Source organism: Parus major, chromosome 10 (assembly GCF_001522545.3).
Source record: "Parus major isolate Abel chromosome 10, Parus_major1.1, whole genome shotgun sequence".
NCBI lineage: Eukaryota > Metazoa > Chordata > Aves > Passeriformes > Paridae > Parus > Parus major.
Window position 1 is genome coordinate 19,620,660 of NC_031779.1, and position 18,173 is coordinate 19,638,832.

Below are 18,173 nucleotides of genomic sequence, written 5' to 3' on the forward strand. Positions count from 1 at the left end.
TTGGTGTGAAGGGACAGAGATCCTAACAAAGTCAGGTGTGCAGGTGTTCACCCACACATGGACTTTGGGCTTGGCTTTGCTCCCTGTGCTGGGATTTAGGAACAGTTCTGTGCGCTGCTGTGACCAAGCACCTCGGGCAGCAGAGGGTCACAGAGAGCCTCTGGGCACAATCCCGGTACCTCCAGCTGCAAATGGTATGGGGAGGATGTGGGAGAAACAGAAGGGGATCCGTTTTCCTCCTAAAAGAAGCAAAAAGAACAATATTTAAGAAATAAAGTATAAAATGCCTTCCTGAGACACAGCACACGTTGTGCACAATTGTCAGCTGTGACGATGGTGTCACAGCTTTCTCCTTCCCACCGGATTCCATACTTTACACACCAATATTTGCACTTTGGCAATTTAATTGCTGCTACACTGATGGCCCATTAATTTGCCAGCCTGCTCTCTGCAGATGGCAGTGCAGATTCACATTCCAAATCCAGTGTTGCAAATTTTCAGTTCCAGGGTTTAAGTCTGCTCTGTTCAGCTTGTTCCTTCTGGCTGCACTTACTCTGTGTCAGCCTGTCCACTGCGAGCCAGGAAATGTTTCACTAAATAATGGAAATACAGTAAAATAAAATAAATAAAAATGTGACAGTTTTGAGCTCAGAACTTGCCTGGGTTTACTTTATTTAATCTATACCTATAAATCTATTCACACACTTTGGTTTTGTACTAACCTGTAAGAGTCAGCTCAAAAATCTCTCCATGTAGTGCTCAGTGGTGCTTGCTCCTCCCTAATTTCAGCTGTTCCTGTTGGAATTTGTTTGATTTCCCAGCTCCTCAGAGTTCAGGGTCAGAACTGGCCCCTGGAATTTTTATTTTTTTTTGTGGTTTCCTTTGCATGTCTGGGAACTGAGGCAACACCAGGGAGTTTTCTTTTTCCAATTAATTTGCCATTTAATTCCATCTGTGTTCCACGCCCTGTGATCCTGTTCTTTTCCTGGTTGGAAAGGTGTTCCCACTGCCTCTCCCCGGCTGTAATCTTACACTGTGTTGGAAGGATGTATCCCATGGCATGTTCAGCTCAGCCTCTGACAAGATCTTGGCTGATCCTTGGCTTCTCTGCCCACGATGATCTGCTGTGAATGGGGAGATCGCTCACCGGAGCACTCGAATTGTTTCATCCTGAAACAGGGCAAGCACAGGAGCTAAGCCTCAATCCCTGTACTAACAGAGAAAGTGAAGGATCCAAGGAAGAAAATTTATTTGGTGTTGTATCAAAACCTTCCAGATCTTTCCATGTGCCTTTTCCATTTGTCTGCCACTAACCAGATCAATATACACAAAGGTTATTTAACAAAATAGTAATAAAACAGAAAACTCTTACACCCACTAATATATTCAAGAAGTAACACAGCCAGTATTTATGGACTTTTTCCTACATAACAGAGAATAAAAACTGATATAATGGAATGACTTTTCTGTTAGCATTACCAGGATGTCATAAAAATGTGCAGAAGTTTGATAATATAAAATTACAGTGGTTGTGGAAGGTGTTAACATTTTCCAAGAAGGAATGCCCAGGACTGGTGGTGCTGCAGAGGTGTGTGAACAGCAGCATGAGAGCCCTTATCAGCAGAGAAAACACGCAAAGGAACCTCAGAAACTGCTGCTTCAACCCTTCCACTCTCACAGCCTAGGACAGGGCATCCTCCTGCCTTGGTTTTGCAGATGAAATCCATCATATGCATTCGGTTGTCTTCTTCCCTTCAGACATTTGACTTTGCAAAGGAATTGCTGATTATTTGCTTCCTTTTTGTTTTTTCTTATTTTCCTGCTGTGAGGTTGGAAAGTTTAGGAACTCCACACGTGATATTTTTAGAACCAGTGTTGTATTGTTACTGCCATGGCACTTTTATCAGTTAAAGAAATAAAATATATGAGGTGTTGCTCCAGCCAAGTGTTTTGATCCTTTCAGAACCCAGTGCAGGCTTTTAAATGAAAGATAAATTTAGCCATATTTATTTTTTGTGCATAATTTAACTCAAAGATAAGAAGACAGTCTGATTTAATAATCTATTCAGCATTACGGAAAATGGATGATTTTAAAAGCCTCTGATTAAAGATTCTAGGATCCTGCTTCCTTCCACTGTAGCAGAATAAACCTTTTTTTAAATCTATTACAAGTTTGTGGTTTTTTTACAAACATTCTGAAGACAGAACTCAAATTATCCCAGACTTTTAGCATATCCTTAAAAGCTGATTAACATACTCCATCTGTTGGTATGCCAAGCAACTGTCCAAATGAGCAGCATTTCCATGGAGATTTGTAAAACTCCGGCTAAAGTAGGAAAACAGCTCTAGCAGGGGGATGGCATTGGAGGGGTGTTTTGTTGGAATGTGATTGTTGCACTGGTGAGTGAGGCTGATGCTTAAAGTGCTGTTGTCCTGCAAAGTGTCCAGGACCCCCTTACCCCAGAGCTGTGCCTGTGAACACTTTGGGTGCTCACTTGCAGGAAGAATGGTAAAAATAATTCATTTCCATTTCAGCACATTCAGTGAGTACCCACGAGTGGCCCTCAGTGGCGTCTCTTTCCCACCTCTAATAAAGTGTAACTTGGGCTGCAGAGGTCAGGGAAGGCCCGCTGACTTCTAAGGAAAATGTTTGCTGTATCCCTGAAGGGTGAAGATGGCACTTGAGCAGCTGGAGAAGGACTCGAATGGAACCAGAACTGGGGTTTAGAGCTGAAATGGGGTTGTGTTTATTTATGGGCACCTGAGGTTTGGAAATCTTGGTGAGAATAAGTGCTTTGGAGTGAGGTATCAGAATCAATCTCCTCGAACATGTTGCTTTATGGAAACAAAGCCAGGAACATCTGGGATTGTCTGAGCAAATGGCAGCCCAAAGAGCAGACCTGTAGCCAGGGAATTGTGATTGGCTTGAAGCTGCATCCCAGGCCGGGAGCAGGGAGCACATCTGCTCCTGGGAAGCAGCTGGGGAGGCTCAGTGCAGTCTGGCATTTAGGAAAAAGGTGCTTTCTCTCAATAGTATTCCATGGAAGAAGGTTTGTTTTCATTTTCAGTAACAGTTCCGAGGGGCTGGTGGAATTCCTGTAACAGCAAATGACATTTCCAGCAAGGATAAAGCTACAGCTGCTGGCAGGAGCTCCCATAGGTTATTGTGGATCATCACTGAAAAGACACAGCGTTGATTTTGGAGTGATTCTTGCAGGGAAGTGTCTGTGAGGGAATGAAGAGGGAATGGTGCACTGGGAATGTTTTAGTCTGAGACTCAGAAAGGAGCTGAGGGGTCAGGGCTCACTGAGCTCCTGGAGATGCAAACCAGGCAGGGAATGCCCAGAGTGGGTGTGGGGGGATCAAAATTCCCCTTTTCCCTCGAGCAGGAGTGGGAAGGCATTGCTGTGGATTTCCCTGGGAAGGGATGAGCTGCAGAGGAGCAGAGCTGCAGCCAGGTCCTCGGAGCAGCTGCTGAAGAAGGTGGCCTGGGGAACAAGAAGTGGGGCAAAAAGAAACATATCCCTGGAGATGAGATAGCTGTGGCCCCAGAGTGAGTGCAGGAGGCTCGTGGTGATCCCCTGCTCCTAGAAGGAAAGGTTATGTGTGCTGGGAAGGAGCTCAGCCAGAGTGCAGTCAAGTATTTTAACACAGGGAGTTGAGGTTCTGTTGTCTCATGTTGTGGTTTCACAAAACATCCACCTCATTTACTGTTTCTTTGTTGCTGGGGAGCACAAGCAGAGGAGGAAAATAATAATTTAAATTTAACTCTGCTAAATATACATGAGATTTCCTGGGACAAAGAAAAGACTTCTGTAGCTTGAGGGGGTGTTGCTGTGCCAGATTTCAGAGGCTCTACTACAGCCAATAACATTCTTGGAACAGCTTAGTTGGAAGCATTTTTATAACATTTTTTTAGGCAACACAAATACAGCCATTGCCTCCAGGAGTGTATGGGATTGCTCTGGAAGTCACACCAAATATATCTGTGTGGTGCTGATTGTGACTGGGTTTATTTTGGGGAATTAGAGAGTCCAGGATGATACAATTTTCAGATCATGCCCTTGAAATTTAAAGAAAATGTTTAAAAGTCTATGTCTGGCCTCACTTTCCTTGGATGATTATGGTCACAGCATACACATTTAGATATTCCAAAGGCAGGGGCTCTGTGTTTTCACTCTCCCCAGGACAATGAAGCCCCTCCTCAACTCTTGTAGCTGAAACTGCCTTGTACTAAAGACTCCAGCTGCCACATGATGCCAGCTACATGTGCAGTAGATCTAAGTTAACTACATTTCATGGGTCAAACAGGTAGTAGACAATTCTCCAAAAAACATGGCTTATTGAAAAAATCTGTCTGCTGCATGGTATTACTCTGAGGCACTTTCTGATAAATGGGAATTGGTTGTACAAAATATCTTTTTTAAAACCTTAATTAGGTAATGTGAGTGCTGCTAAAATAATTGATTTCTGAACTGGTAGGGATGGTGGCAGTTTTATGTTCCTACCTATTCTAACTTTGACAGCAGCTTGAGGCCAAGATTTTAAGGCATTTAATCATCCCCAGCTCCATCAGGGAATTTTCTGCTCCATCCACCAAAAACTCCAACATTTCTGCCATAACATATAAGGATTCATGTGCAGTGTCACAGGACAAAATCTCACCTTGTCCTGGTTGTGCTCTGCATTCACAGCTGGGAACTGATGTTTTTGTTTTAATAATTGAATATCCCCAAACTCACATTAAAGTAACAAGTCAAAGCTCATCATGCTGAAGGACTCTGCTCCTCAGGGGTGAAATGTTTTCAGGAGGAGGGGGTGGATATTTTGGGGGTCAGAGCTCAGGCCAGTGGGACAGGCTGGGGAATGCACTTCAGCCAGTCAGCCCTTCCTCTTGGGAGCGGTGCTCCATTGCTCAGGGAGGCTGCAGGAGACAAGAACATCCTGAGTTTTACAGCCTAAACCTCCAGCCAAGCTGGAGCGAGGTTTTCCTGCCCCTCCCACATTCCTGTCTGCCAGCACTGTGCACTGTCCTGTGCTCCCACCGTGCTGTACCCAGGCCAGTTTGAGCTGGGAGAGGATTTTGCACTGCTTGCTGAGCGCTGCTCTGACCCGCACCAGCTGCTTCCTGCAGAGACGATTTAGGAGCTGGATTCCATGATCCTTGGGGTCCCTTCCACACTGGGATATCCTGTGATTCCATCAGGCATCCCAGCTCTAGGTGGTGCCATGGTGAGGAATGGCAGATCCAATTGCACGGGCACTGGAGCGAGGCAGAGCCGTAAAACTCCGCTGCAAACAATGTTCATCAATTATGCCATAAGTACTGGGCTACGATAAAAATCAGCAATTAAGGCCAAATGCTTATTAAGGATTGAAGGATTCAATGAGAGCTCACTGGGCCGTGAGGAGCAGTGCTGGAGCCCAGCTGATTCTTCTGCTTTCCCCAGCTTACACACAAATGGCTGCTGCTGTTAACCACTTGCTCCAGGAAACAATTGGGAATGGCAGTACTGTGGGAAGAGCTCTGAAATGCCAAATAATTTGTTTCAAGCAGGTGATGATGGTTTCTGTATGTGAGTTCAGGAATCCACTGTCTCAATAGCACAATTCCTTGTGCTGTTTGTGCCCGCTGCTTAGGTCACAGTTTTGGTTCCTGGCCTAGGTGGTTTTTGGGTTTTGTTCTTGTAGACTAAAAGCCACAAACTGAGCATCAGAGATAGCTGGTGTGTGTGTCAAACCCTGACATGAGCTTGGAGCATGCTTTTGTATTCCCAAGTATAGTTTAAGAGCTCCTTCCTTTGTTCTGAAGAAAGAAAGAAAACAAATTATTATTCCAACACCTGGATTGGAAAGCGCTTTTTATTGTACTTGGAAATCTGTTGTTTTTTCTGCCTTCAGAATAGACCCCCAGGATTTGATTGGTAAACTGTTGGTCACAGTTTGGGCAGATTTCCTTTATTGCTCTAGAGGAATTGTCAGTTTAGTGTAGGAAATGCAGCAGATTGAGCTGAGGACTAAGAGAGCTCTCTGTGTGCATTGTGCATTAGCATAGTTTCAATTATATATAAAGTGTGCATTTCTAATTCAATTTAGGTGTCAGTGAAACAGCAGTCATTGAGCAGTGGATATTTACAGGCTCTCCAGCACGGAGCTGAACCCAACCCCGCTCCCATTATGCTCATCACATCAACAGGAATCATCTTCCCTGGGACTTGTCTGGGAGCCTTCCAGAGGATGCTGAGAGCTCAGCCTGTGCAGGAGGGACAGAAGGAGACACCCTGGGCAGTGTCCCAGTGCAGTGCTGGGTGTGGATCAGGGGCTCAGGTCACAGAAGCCACACCTGCCTGTGCTGGTCCTTCCTCAGCAGCACGGTGTAGCAGCTGTGGGCTTTACTGTGGACTGGGTGAATTCCTGAGTCCATTCCAGGTCTGTTGGCCATGAATCACTGCACTGAAATCCTGGGCTCCAGCCTTAGAGGAAATGGAAGCAGATGTTGTGTAGATGCTCCTGCAAAGGCAAAAGGAATATTGAGCCAGGTTAAGGAAAAGCTGACACAGGGCAGAAATGGGATACGTTTTCAAGAGAGAATGGTTCCATTTAGTCCAGGGAAGTGCTTGTGTCCTTGGAAGTCAGAGCTGGCCTGAAGTACACTGTCCATCCAGGGAACTCAAAAACTGAACAGGCCTTCATGTGTTAAATTAGGTTACAAATAATTTAAACAATATTTCCAGAGAAAATTTGTATTTCCTCGTCCCTCTGACTGTTTCTTCCCTTTCTTGCCTTTGCTCCTTGTCCTCTGCCACACACCCGCTACAGAATTTTTGTCATTCTCTAAGTGCCAAATTACTTCACTCCTGCCACTCGGTTTTTTTAATGTTCAGTCTAATCAAGGCCTCAGAGCCAAGACGTGCAGAACAAGGGGGTCAATTGTGCTCCCACTTCCATGGTGCGAGCCCGGAGCAACCCTGCGGAATGCTGCAGTAAATTTCCATCAGCCTTGGCGGAGCTGCTCCGCCGGGCAGCTCAGGGGGAGCTGACTCAAACCTCCCAGAGCGTCAGGAGGGCACCAAACACAATCCATTACCACGGGGAGCTGCTCCACTGCATGGGAATGAGAAAGGAAATAGCTGGGAGGCAGCCAGGCTGCCTCATCCCGGGCTGTCCTTGGGAGTGCTGCTGTCGTGTGGGGCTCTGGGACAGGGAGAGCAGGGTGAGTGGCCACAGGGACCATCCTCAGTGGCCATAGCTGCTTTCCCTCTCGGAAGAGCCCAGTGTCACAGATCACTGAGGCTGGAAAAACCTCCAAGATCCCTGAGTTCACCCTGTGACCAATCCCAACCTTGTCAACCAGACCACAACCAACCAGTGACGGGGCTTTTCACAGCAACTGGTTTCCTTTTCTGCCTTCTAGATGCTTTTTCCACAGGATAGCGGCTGGCATGGAGCATTCCTGTGGGAACAGAGAGATCAGGAAGGGGAGTGATTGTCAGGGCTGCTCAGTGATGGGCCTAATTTAATGGGATGGCTGCGACCCAGGCTGGAGGTTGAGTAGGGAAGTGATGCAAGTCGGAGAAGAGAGGTCACGTAAATAACATCATCCAGCGTGTTTGCTGTGAGCCAGCAGAATGTGAGTCGGGCAGAAATCTGTCTCTGTCAGGGACTCCTGACGATCCATTTCTCCATGGATCAGCTGCACGTAAAGTTAATCTGCTTATGCAGCAGCTGAGAGGCTGAGATGCCCTCAATGCCCTCATCTCATCCCTGCATCCAGACAGAGTCTCCACATCCCAGGGGAGCCAAAATTCCATCTGCATTTGGTGTGAGCACCCCTCATGCCTCTCGTTTCCTCTCCCCCTCTGCGAGGAATTGGGTGGATTGAGAGGGAGTGAAGTCACCTCTGAGGACACATCTCATTGAAGGTGTCCCTGTCCATGGCAGGGGGTGGAATGAGATGAGCTTTAAGGTCCCCTCCCACCCTAACTATTCCATGATTCCAGGATTCTGTGGGCTGGAATAGGAGCTTGTGGGCTCAGTGCCACTTCAGCTGTCTGTATCTCTGTCATGGGTGTTCAAAGGAATCACACGTGTGTGACCTCCAAAAGCTCGGGCTGGCCTCCATCAGTGGCTCCTTGTCCTCACCAGCAGCACCAGCCAGGCTGCCCCAGGCAATCTGCTCAGACCAGTGTCATTGTGCAGCCACTGGAGCTCAAATGCCACGAGGAGAAAAAGAAGAAAACCTTTATTTTGTCCTAATTTAAAATCAGCCAAGGTGTGTAGGTTGGAAGATTCAGTTCATGTTTGTAAACATTAGTGGCAAATGTGTAACTTAATCTGCATCTTATTTTATTTATTTCATTTAGAGTATCATTCATAATACCTCATCCTGTATTTTATAATAACATTTCTATCACATCACAAGGGCCAACCAGAATTAATCCACAACGCTTCCCTCTAGCTCATTTCTAGATAGAAACCCTGGCAGATAATTTCAGTTCAATGCAGGTGTCCCTTAGCACCTAGAGCCGTGTTCCTTGTCACCTGGCCTGGTGGGTCAGCACAGTCCCTTCCCTTCTGCGTGTGGTGCTGCCTCCAGGCCCAGCTGCTCCTCCATCCAAGCGCTGGTGGGTTCCAGGGAGCTCATCCATGTCTGCACTCCTGGAATTTCCTGTAAGGAGCAGTGCAAGGCCCTTGCTGTGGGGATGGCTCTCTCCTGGGGATGCTGCTCCCTGCTCCTGCAGAGCTCTGCAGCATGGAGCTGGGCATGTTCCAGTTCCAGTTTGGAACACCTGTGTGGGCAGCACAGCTCAGGACACTCCCTTTGTGCTGCATCGCTCTCTGCAAAGCGGGGAAACCGCTGGGGGAACGCTGTATTTCCATGGGGAGCAGCTTGGGATGGGGAACAGCTTGGGATGGGGAAGGGCTGGGCCTGCTGAACACATGAATGTGCATCCTTGGCTTCCCTGGTTTAGCTGGGTTTCTGAGGGCCCAGTCACATGCACCCCTTTCTGTAGCTTTATTTAGCTTTGCTCTCTGGAGGAGACCACAGGCAGTGCACTCTGAAAGTCCTGATTGCTTTCCCTTTCCAGCTGCATTTTAGCAGGACAGCAGGTCAGCCAGCGGGACCTCCTGCACTTTGAACTGTGTCCTAAGAGCATCATTTCTCCAAGCCCCCTCATCCTCCCTGAGATTTCTCTCCCTGCTTAGCACAGCAACAATCCCATTCTCATCACCTGAGCGCCTTCAACAGATTCTCAGTCTCAACAAGTTAATTAGATTAAAGTGTTTAAAAAAAATCACTTTCACAGTGAGACATGAGCAGAAGGCAAGATGCTTCTCCTCATCTAAGAGAGCAAGAGCCGTGTATTATATCAGTTAATTGGTTCAGCTAAAACTGGGATAATTCAGTTACTGCAGAGTGAGTGATTTAATAACAAACCCTTTGGTTCTCAGCAGCCCAGTGCTCGGGGTGTGTGAAGATGTGCAGCAGGGCTGTGCAGGCTCCTCTCAGGAGCTCCAGGTGTCTTCAGCCAATGCAGCCACCAAGAGCATGAACCTGCCTGGATAAAGGGAGGAGCAAGCAGCAGGCACCCAGAGAGGAGTAATTATTCCTGGGGACCTCTTCACAAAGGTCATCCTCAGATGGTTTTAGTGCAGCCTCTTAAGCCTGCACCTCAAGACTGTCTCTGTTACAGTGATCTACATTTTTAGCCCAGTTTTCCCCAGGATGAAGCATTGCAGTCACACCATCTGGCTGCCTGCACGGTTCCCTCCCAGAGCCTTTCTCGTGTGCTTTGACATGTACTGTTAGGTAGGCTTTACCAAATTGCTTTTGCTGTACTTTAGTATTTTTCAAAAGTCAACACTACTAAAGTTTGCTTTCAAAAATATTTACCCCAGAGACAGTGGGGGAAAAGGCTCCCAAGTGATATTGAACCTAAGAGTTTATGTAGGAAAATAATGGGGAATTTTGCATCCACTTAGTTGCAGTCACAATACAGTTGTGTTCATCTCACAAGTGAATCTTTATCTTGAGTAGCTACCCACGGGACAGCTAAAGCTTAAATAATAGCTGCAAACATTAGTGAGGATTGAAATTAATGGTCTTTAAGATCCCTTCTGACCCATACCATTCCAGGTTCCTTCACACCTGACCATGACCCACAGGGATCAGTGGAATTGGGGTTTTTTCCACTTCTTGGCTGTTTTGTTGTGGTTCAGAGGAAGGTGAGGGGGCCTTTGGGAAGGGCTGTGTGCATGGGTCAGTGTGCAGAGAAGCTGAACGTGTCCCTTGGCTGGGGCAGTGCCTGCAGTGCTGGGCAAACATCAGCGCTGCCTGAGCCGTGGCTCTGAGCCACAGCCCTGCTTCCTTCCAGCACTATTCAAGTGCTTCCCTCTGTCTAGACTATTTCTTGTCCTTCTCAGTGCCTTTTTTATGCCCAGAGTTTTATGGCAGCAGCCTGGGAGCATAATTCCCTTGCCCAGGAGAAACAGCCATCAAGACAAGAGAAGTGTTGGGGTTGTTTGTGCTCTCGTGCAGCGCTGTGCCCACACAGACAACTCCTGCCTTTCTCATGGCATCTGCTCTCAGGTGTAAATCTCCTCAAAGCCCTTTTATATCCAGCTGATAGTGAATCTGCTGGAAGTACATCCACACATTCTCCTCCTACAGCTCATGGAACATGGAGTCACAAGTGTTAAGTTCTTTGTTTGGTAAAGGACATGCTAGGAACTGCTGGTTCAAAAAGATTAGGCACGGTAATTAAAGCATAATTGCTATTAATAGTTGTCTTCCTAATCAGACTTATCTCTCTGTTGCTCCTTACCTCAGAGAATTTTTTCCCTCTTTGTGTTTTTTGGGAATGTGTTTGTTATGGAGGAAACAAAGCAAACCACGGCCACAAACCTGGGGTAAATGTGTGTAATTCGGTGAGCCCAGCACACACTGCTGGGTCCATGGTGGGGTGGATCTGTTTTCCTCCCCGTGCAGCAGGGCAGCAGCTCCTGGCACTGTTTCATTCCCCCAGCCCTGCTCTGAGCTGTGCAGTGGGTGGGTGCCCCAGCTGGGGCTGGCTGGTGTCCCTGGGTGCTGGCAGGAGCGCTCAGAGCAGAGCCAGGGCACGGGCTGCTCCTGCCCCATGGCTCCACAAGCAGGCTCCTGGGCAGGACAGCTGGGGATCTGCTCACTCCAGCCCTCAGCACAGCCTTTCAGGGGACTCCAGAGCCCAGCCCAGCCCTGCCTGGTGCCAGCTGCATTCCTCTGAAGGTCTGTGTTGGCACAGGGGCAGGGCAGGGGGTGCTCCATCAGTCCTTTCTCTGCTTCGCTTTGTGCAAAGACAACGCATTTTCCTCCTGTCCTGGTTTTATCTTTCCTGCACTCCTCTGTGCCTCCTTGCTTTCTACCATTCCCTTTTCTCCTTGCTTTCTACCATTCCCTTTTCTCCTTGCTTTCTACCATTCCCTTTTCTCCTTGCTTCTTCCTTCCCCTTTTTTCTTCCCCAGTATTCATATTGCCCCCGAGTGCAGTCGTGCAGCTACAGGAGAAATCCCCAAACAATCTGCCAGCCCTTTGAAGAAGGCTTGTGTTCTTCTGTGTCAGCTTAATTACCGTGTCCCACTGAGGATGCCGGGGCCTTCTGGGAGGGGAGAGCAGAGGCAGCTCTGAGCGCTGGATTCAGGCTGGGGCTGTGCCCGGGGCACTGCAGGGCTCCCGTGGGACACTGCCTGTCACCTGCCCTCTTGTCACCCTGTCTGTGCCTCCAGCATCTTATTGTGTTGTATTTATTACGGCTTGGTTCTTCCAGACCTGTCCCTCAGGTGCTGAGCTCCTCACCTGTGATCTGGAGAAGTGCTGAGCAGAGTGCCCAGGAATAATCACTTTATTTAGTCACTGAGCTGGGTCAGATCTGGCTGTGCCTGGTGGGAACAGGCCTGCACTGCACCACACAGAGGGAAAATCAAATTACAGAGTCCCTGGGGACAATCCCTGCTGACTGCCCTCCCTGCTGGCTTTCTCCCTGAACCTGTAGATTCTGCTTTTCCCACACCCCAGGTCCTGCTTCTGCCTCTCTTACCTGGTCACCGCCAATACTGACAAACTGAGCTGCCCAGAGCATCAGCTTTGCAAGAAATTCCATATTTTTCATGGCTGAACACTTTTCCTGTCTAAACACTGTGATTTCCTGGATACAGCATAAAGCTGTTCTTAATGGGCCTGATCCCGTGAGCTCACTTCATTCCCACTGACTTCCTTGGCAAGTGAATAAATTCATTTATATTCATATAAAATACCATAAATATAAAATAACATACAAAATGTATTATACAAAACGAATATATCCATTTGTATGAATTATTATATAAATATTCATGTATTCATCTGACTGTCACAGTCTGCCAGTTCATGTCTGCCCTTCTTACAAGGATTTGCTTTAGCAGTGGAGAGAGCCAATGGAAGGGATGTACAGGACTTGGGCCAGGTTTATCTTATCCCCCACGCCAACCAGGCTAAGCCAGAGCATCACCTCTGGAAGCAGAGCCCTCCTGGAGCCTCAGGAGCCTGCAGCTCTGGTGGCAGCGAGCTGGAACCTCGGTTGTTTTTGTGGACTGTGTTTTGGGCTGGCCTGTGGGTGCTGTGTGCACCAGCCCAGCGTGTTTCTGGGCCAGACAGGGTCACATCAGCGCCGTGCTTTTTACAGAAATAGCTCCCAGATGTAACCATTGTGTCACAGCACATTTATGAAATTTGGCAGAATTGCAGGATGTGTGGGGTTTGTGTGCGTGAGGGTAAATCTGTGCTCCAGCCTCCTCTCTGACCTGCAGACAAGGTTTGTCCCAGCCTCTTGGGCTCCGTGTCCTTGCCTAGTTTGGGACCACAATAAAGCAGCCCTGGATGGTGATAAGATAACGCCAGGGCTCGAACTGCAGGCTGGAGTTTTCTTCTGCTGGCTGAGCTGGACATGGAAGCAGAGTCAAGGCATTGCCAATCTCCAGTGAAAAATGAGAACAGAATTATTTCCCTTCCTGCATCTATTTGACATTTTTTCATGGCTCTTTCATGCTCTTAAATGGTCTCAGAAAAATCCAAGCATGAGTGAAAGCAAGAGTGGTAAATGCTTTTATTCCTTCAGCTGGTGGGCACCGAACATCTCCCATTGCCTCTTTCTGCTACACTGTAATTAATGGCTTGATTGATCTGTGAAAGTGGGGAAAAATAATCCTAACCCTGTGCAAAGAGCTTTATTTGCAAAACAAAAGGCCACAGGAGGAAGAGGGCATCTCAGGTTTGCTCCTGGTCATGCGCATTTCCAGCCATCCAATGGTGTGGTGAGTGATGAGCAGTGACACTCGGGAGTTCAGTTCCTTCCCAGGTCACAGGAGGCAGCCTTTGAGGGGGGTTTAGTCACAGAACTGGGGTAAGAAAGGCTTTTCTCCTTGTGGGAGTGAATAAACCCTCTCAGAGTCTCGGGAAGCGGGTTCAGGGGGGTCCCTGGACCTCTCATGGGGTTCCCACCTCACCAGCTCTCCCCATGTGCAGGGGACAGGCAGAGGCCAGAGCTGCTGGGGACAGTGTGGCAGCAGCCAGGGTCACCTGGCACACCACGCTGGACAAGAGGCTGTGCCACTCCAAAGCCTGGAGATGCTGGTGCCCATGGCTCGCCTTGCTTTGGGAGGAACAGATGGAACCCGTTTGTTGGATGTCTGAAGGGCATCAGGAAAAGGTCAGTGGTTAGAATATGGATGACGTGCTTCAAAAGTGCATTAAAATAGCACAGTTCATTAAACTCTGAGGAGCAGAGTGCTCACAGTTAAGGGGGGAATTGCCTTTATAATCCCCTTTGTGGCGGGTTTTGTGGGGAGGAATTTAAAATAGTTTGGTATAGTTTTGCATAGGGATTTTTGGCCTTGCTATGAAATATTCATTCTGCAGTTAAAAGAACTGAATCAGGATCTGCTCCTGTGACTGCCATGTATCCCCATGCCCTGCCTGTATTCCTGGTTTTTTCCAGTACACACACAATGGTGGAGCAAACACAAACGTGTTCCCTGCTTTTGGGAAGCCATCCTTGCTAAGAACAGATTGCCTTCAACAATTTGTCTTCAACAGATTGTCCTCCTGAAGGAGGAGTGGATCTGCTTCTCCAACTCCAGATTGGAAACTCTGCCCCTGAGCCATGAAAGCAAAGGCAGAAAACAGCTCCCTGTGTTCTTCTGAAATAGAAGTGGTTTATAGACGAAGCCAATCAAACAAACGAGGCAGTGCTTTAATGAGAGTGGCCCAGGGAAGCAGGCAAGGGACTGTGCCTCAGGAATTCTGTCTGCTGCACCCATCCCCTGCTGCCAGAGCAGGCAGGAGCCCCTCTCAGAGTCTGTGGGCACCCAAAGGATGAGGACAAAAGAGCTCACCCAGTCTCCTCCAGCACCATCAACATGGCCAGCAGGCCCATGGCCAGGCATTTCCTCTGGCCACGCTGGAGCTCTGGTGCTGCAGGCCCCCAGCTGGCCCAAAGGGAGCCCTGAGCAGCCCCACGGCTGGCACTGCAGGAGATTTCATCCTCCTGTCCCTGGAACACACAGGGCTGGGATGGAAACTCCGTCACCCAGCAGTGCCAGGACTGTCCCTGATCCCGCAGGTCACGGGGAGAGTGGAGGAGGCTGCTCGGTGCCTCTGCTGTACCAGCAGGTGGTTCTGGCTGAGGGAATGTCACCCCAAAACAGACATCGGGCTGGACACTGGGCAGCTCTGGAGCTCGCTGAGTTCCACCACAGTGCCACCAGCAGTGGGCTAGAAACGGGCACGAAGGGCTCCGCGCTCACTCCGTGCTGCTGAACGCTCTGAAATGCTGGAAGTGCAGGATTCCTGCTCCGTTCAGTCCCGAGGGAGAGGCAGGTGAGCTCTGCAGCCCGTGGTGCTGCGGGATGGGCTGGCAGGGAGGGGAGCTGCCCGCCCCTCACTCCCCGCACACCGCATCCTCCGCGGGGCCGGCCGGGATCCGCGCTGCTCCCGGGCATCCCGGGCACCCCGGGCATCCCGGGCATCCCGGGCATCCCGGGCATCCCGGGCATCCCGGGCTCAGCCCCGGGGCAGGGCTCGGCAGGCAGGGCACGCTCCAGCCTTTCTCCCGTGCTGTTTTTAGGCTTTGCAGGGCACGGCTGAACCTGCGGCTGTGGTGGCGGAGCCGGCCAGGCTGGCAGCGGCTTTAGCGAGCAGCAGACAGGAACCCACACAGCCCTGCCCTGAGCACAGGCTCACCTGTGTGACCGCAGCAGTGTCAGATGCCACACGGGCCGCTGAGCCTCTCCCATCCCCGGTGGATGAGTGATTCACCCTCCAGGCATTCCCCGGCAGCTGCAGGAGTCCCGGCTGTGCCCGGAGCCTCGCCACGAGCAGGATGAGCAGCGACGGCCCTGCCCTCACCTGGATACTGTTGCTTGGGAAACCGCTCCCTCCTCTTCTGCTTCCTCCGTACAGGGGTTCTGCCTTCCCGGAGGCAATGGCCCGGTGGAACAGCCCCACAGACAGCACAGGTACGAGAGACAGCGCAGGGAAGGGGTGGAAACATTCCCAATGTCTTGTGAGAACAACTAACCAGAAATATTTGTGTTTTCACGTGCAACATGCAGGGAAACAGACTTGTGGTGCTGTGGGGGTGTGCTCCAGGCTGCAGTCTGCTCCAGGCCAGAGGCTGCTGGGCTCTGAAGATGAAATTCTGACCCCGCAGCTCTCAGGGCTGTGAGTCCTCAAGGGAAAAATTGGGCATTTCAGCCGAATTTTCTTTGCCTGTTCCTGGGAGATCCCCCTCTGGTCACCGAGACATTAGGTGTGTTTTTTTCCAGGGTTCAGATGTTCAGATGGGGTGAGTGGTGGTTCATCATAGGAGCCTTTGGGTCCTGCAGGTCACAGTCCCAGCTGGCAGCACAACCTTCCCTTTGAAATTGCTCCCTGATCTCAAGAAGTGGCACTTTTTGATATTCCTAAATGATGACACTAATAATTTGCTATTTTTGTTCCCTCTGTCAGAAACATTTGGTAAAGCCTTTTTGTTTCTCTTCCCTTCCCCAGGCTCTCACAGCCCCCTGCCCTGGGCTGGGAGCCTCCTCTCTGCCCTCCCAGGCTCCGTGCTGGGGGATGGACTGGAGGGAGCAGAGCGAACGAGCACCATCTCCACAAGCTGCTCCTCTTCATTCTGCAAAAAGCAGGTTTTGAATGGCAAGGCTGTGTCCCAGAGAGGAGCTGGGGTGGCAGCAGCTCTGCCAGGCTGTGCAGCCGGGGCACAGCTGGGGAATGGTGTCCAACACCAGCGTCCCCATCCACTGCTAACGTCACTTCGATCTGACACAGACACAAACATCTCTCTGAGCTAAACATCTCCCCACCCCAGTCTCCAGGACACTTAATTACCATGCAGCCAGTACATTTCATGGTGCCATTACAAATAATTTAGCTACAACGATATGGCAGTTTAATTTGCCTTATTTATCTCAATCATTTTGCAAGAGGGAGATAAATGCCTCAGCAGGATTTCACGTGGACGCTCCGTCTCCTTCGCTGTGGTTTCAGGTAAAGGCTGCACGATACATCCCTGCACAAGAATTCATCTTGCAGGCAATTGGCCTGAACTGAAGCAGCCAGAGCAGGTGACAGAACTTTGCCTGGTGGCTGTGAGCCGAGGCAGGGCTGTGCCGTGAGCTGCTTTAGAAGTGCCTTACCTTGGAGCCCAGGAGAGGGGAAAGGCAACACAGATCCCCCCTCAGCCATGTCCACGCCGTCCTGCTGAGCACGTACTTTGCTGCTCCTTTCTTTTTTTAGTTTGGAAATGTCAGCACTTTCGGTTCCCATGGGAACCCTGCCTTTTCCCTCGGCACGGCGCGGAGCTGGCGGGGCTGTGCTGGCTCTGGAGATGTGTGCCAGCCATCCCTGGCCCCTGGCCAGCACCCAGGGGTGGTCCCCAGCCCTTCCCCGGGGCTCCTGCCCCTCCACACCCCCGAGCAGAGCCGAACCCAGCAGCTCTGGGCTCCCAGGGACAGCCTCAGCCGAGGAATGACTGCAACGAGGGGTCGGCAGCTGGTGGTGAAAACTCTTATGGGCCCGATTGTAATCCTTTATTGCAATTGTTGTAATTATTCTAATTCTCTATAGCCGTGTGGGGTCAGGCTCTGCTCCCAGAGAACGAGGGACAAGAGGAAACAGCCTCGGGCTGTGCCAGGGGAGGATTAGGCTGGACATCAGGAGGAATTTCTTCACAGGAAGGGTGGTCAGACACTGGCAGGGGCTGCTCACGGAGATCTGGAGTCCCTGGAGGTGCCCAAGGAAGGGCTGGAGGTGGCACTCAGGGCTCTGGGCTGGGGACAAAGTGGGCATCGGGCACAGCTGGGACTCCCTGGGCTGGGAGAGCTTTTCCAGCCTCAGAGAATCTGGGATTCTGCGGTTTTACAAAGCACCCAGTGACCTCATGGGAGAGTGGGGATGTCCCCAGTGCAGGGAGCCTGGCAGAGACACAAGCGCTGTGGTGATGGTGAAACTCACAGGCTTGGAGTAAAAACCTCATTTTGCCACTGTTACAAATCCCCAAGTTAGAGGGGACCCCTTTGCTCCTGGAATCCTTTGTGATGTGCTAAAGCAGCAGCAGCAGCAGCAGCAGCAGGTGTGGTTCAGGGGTCAGCACTCCTGCAGGACACTCTGGGCTTTATTGGGTTAACACAGTTCCCAAACACGCCGAGTTCACTGGGTTTAGGGGTGCCACGACCGTCATCTTCATTGCTCAGTTTTCAAACGCTGCTGCTTAAAAAAGCTGCTTTCAGAGCAGTGGGACGTGTGAAACAATGCAAGCTGCTGACAGGTACCATGGCAATGCTGTGCCAGGAGCTGCTCTGCTATCGCCTCAGCTAATTCCCACTCCATATTTATGAGTATTCCCACTCCTGAAGGATGCTGACAGCTCTTCCCTGGATTGCTGATGTCCCGGGCCGGGGGCTGTGCCCTGTTTGTGCTGGGCAGGGGGAACGTGGCCACGGCTCTGTCCGTGCCTGGCAGGCGGCTCAGGGCTGCTGGGGCTGGGAAGTGACCCTGAGATCCAGGATCCTCCCCCAGGATGGTCTGAGGCTGCACTCCCACCCTGCCAGCCCCAAGCCCTGTCCCCCAGCCCCATCCCAGCAGGGCTGTGCCATCCCTG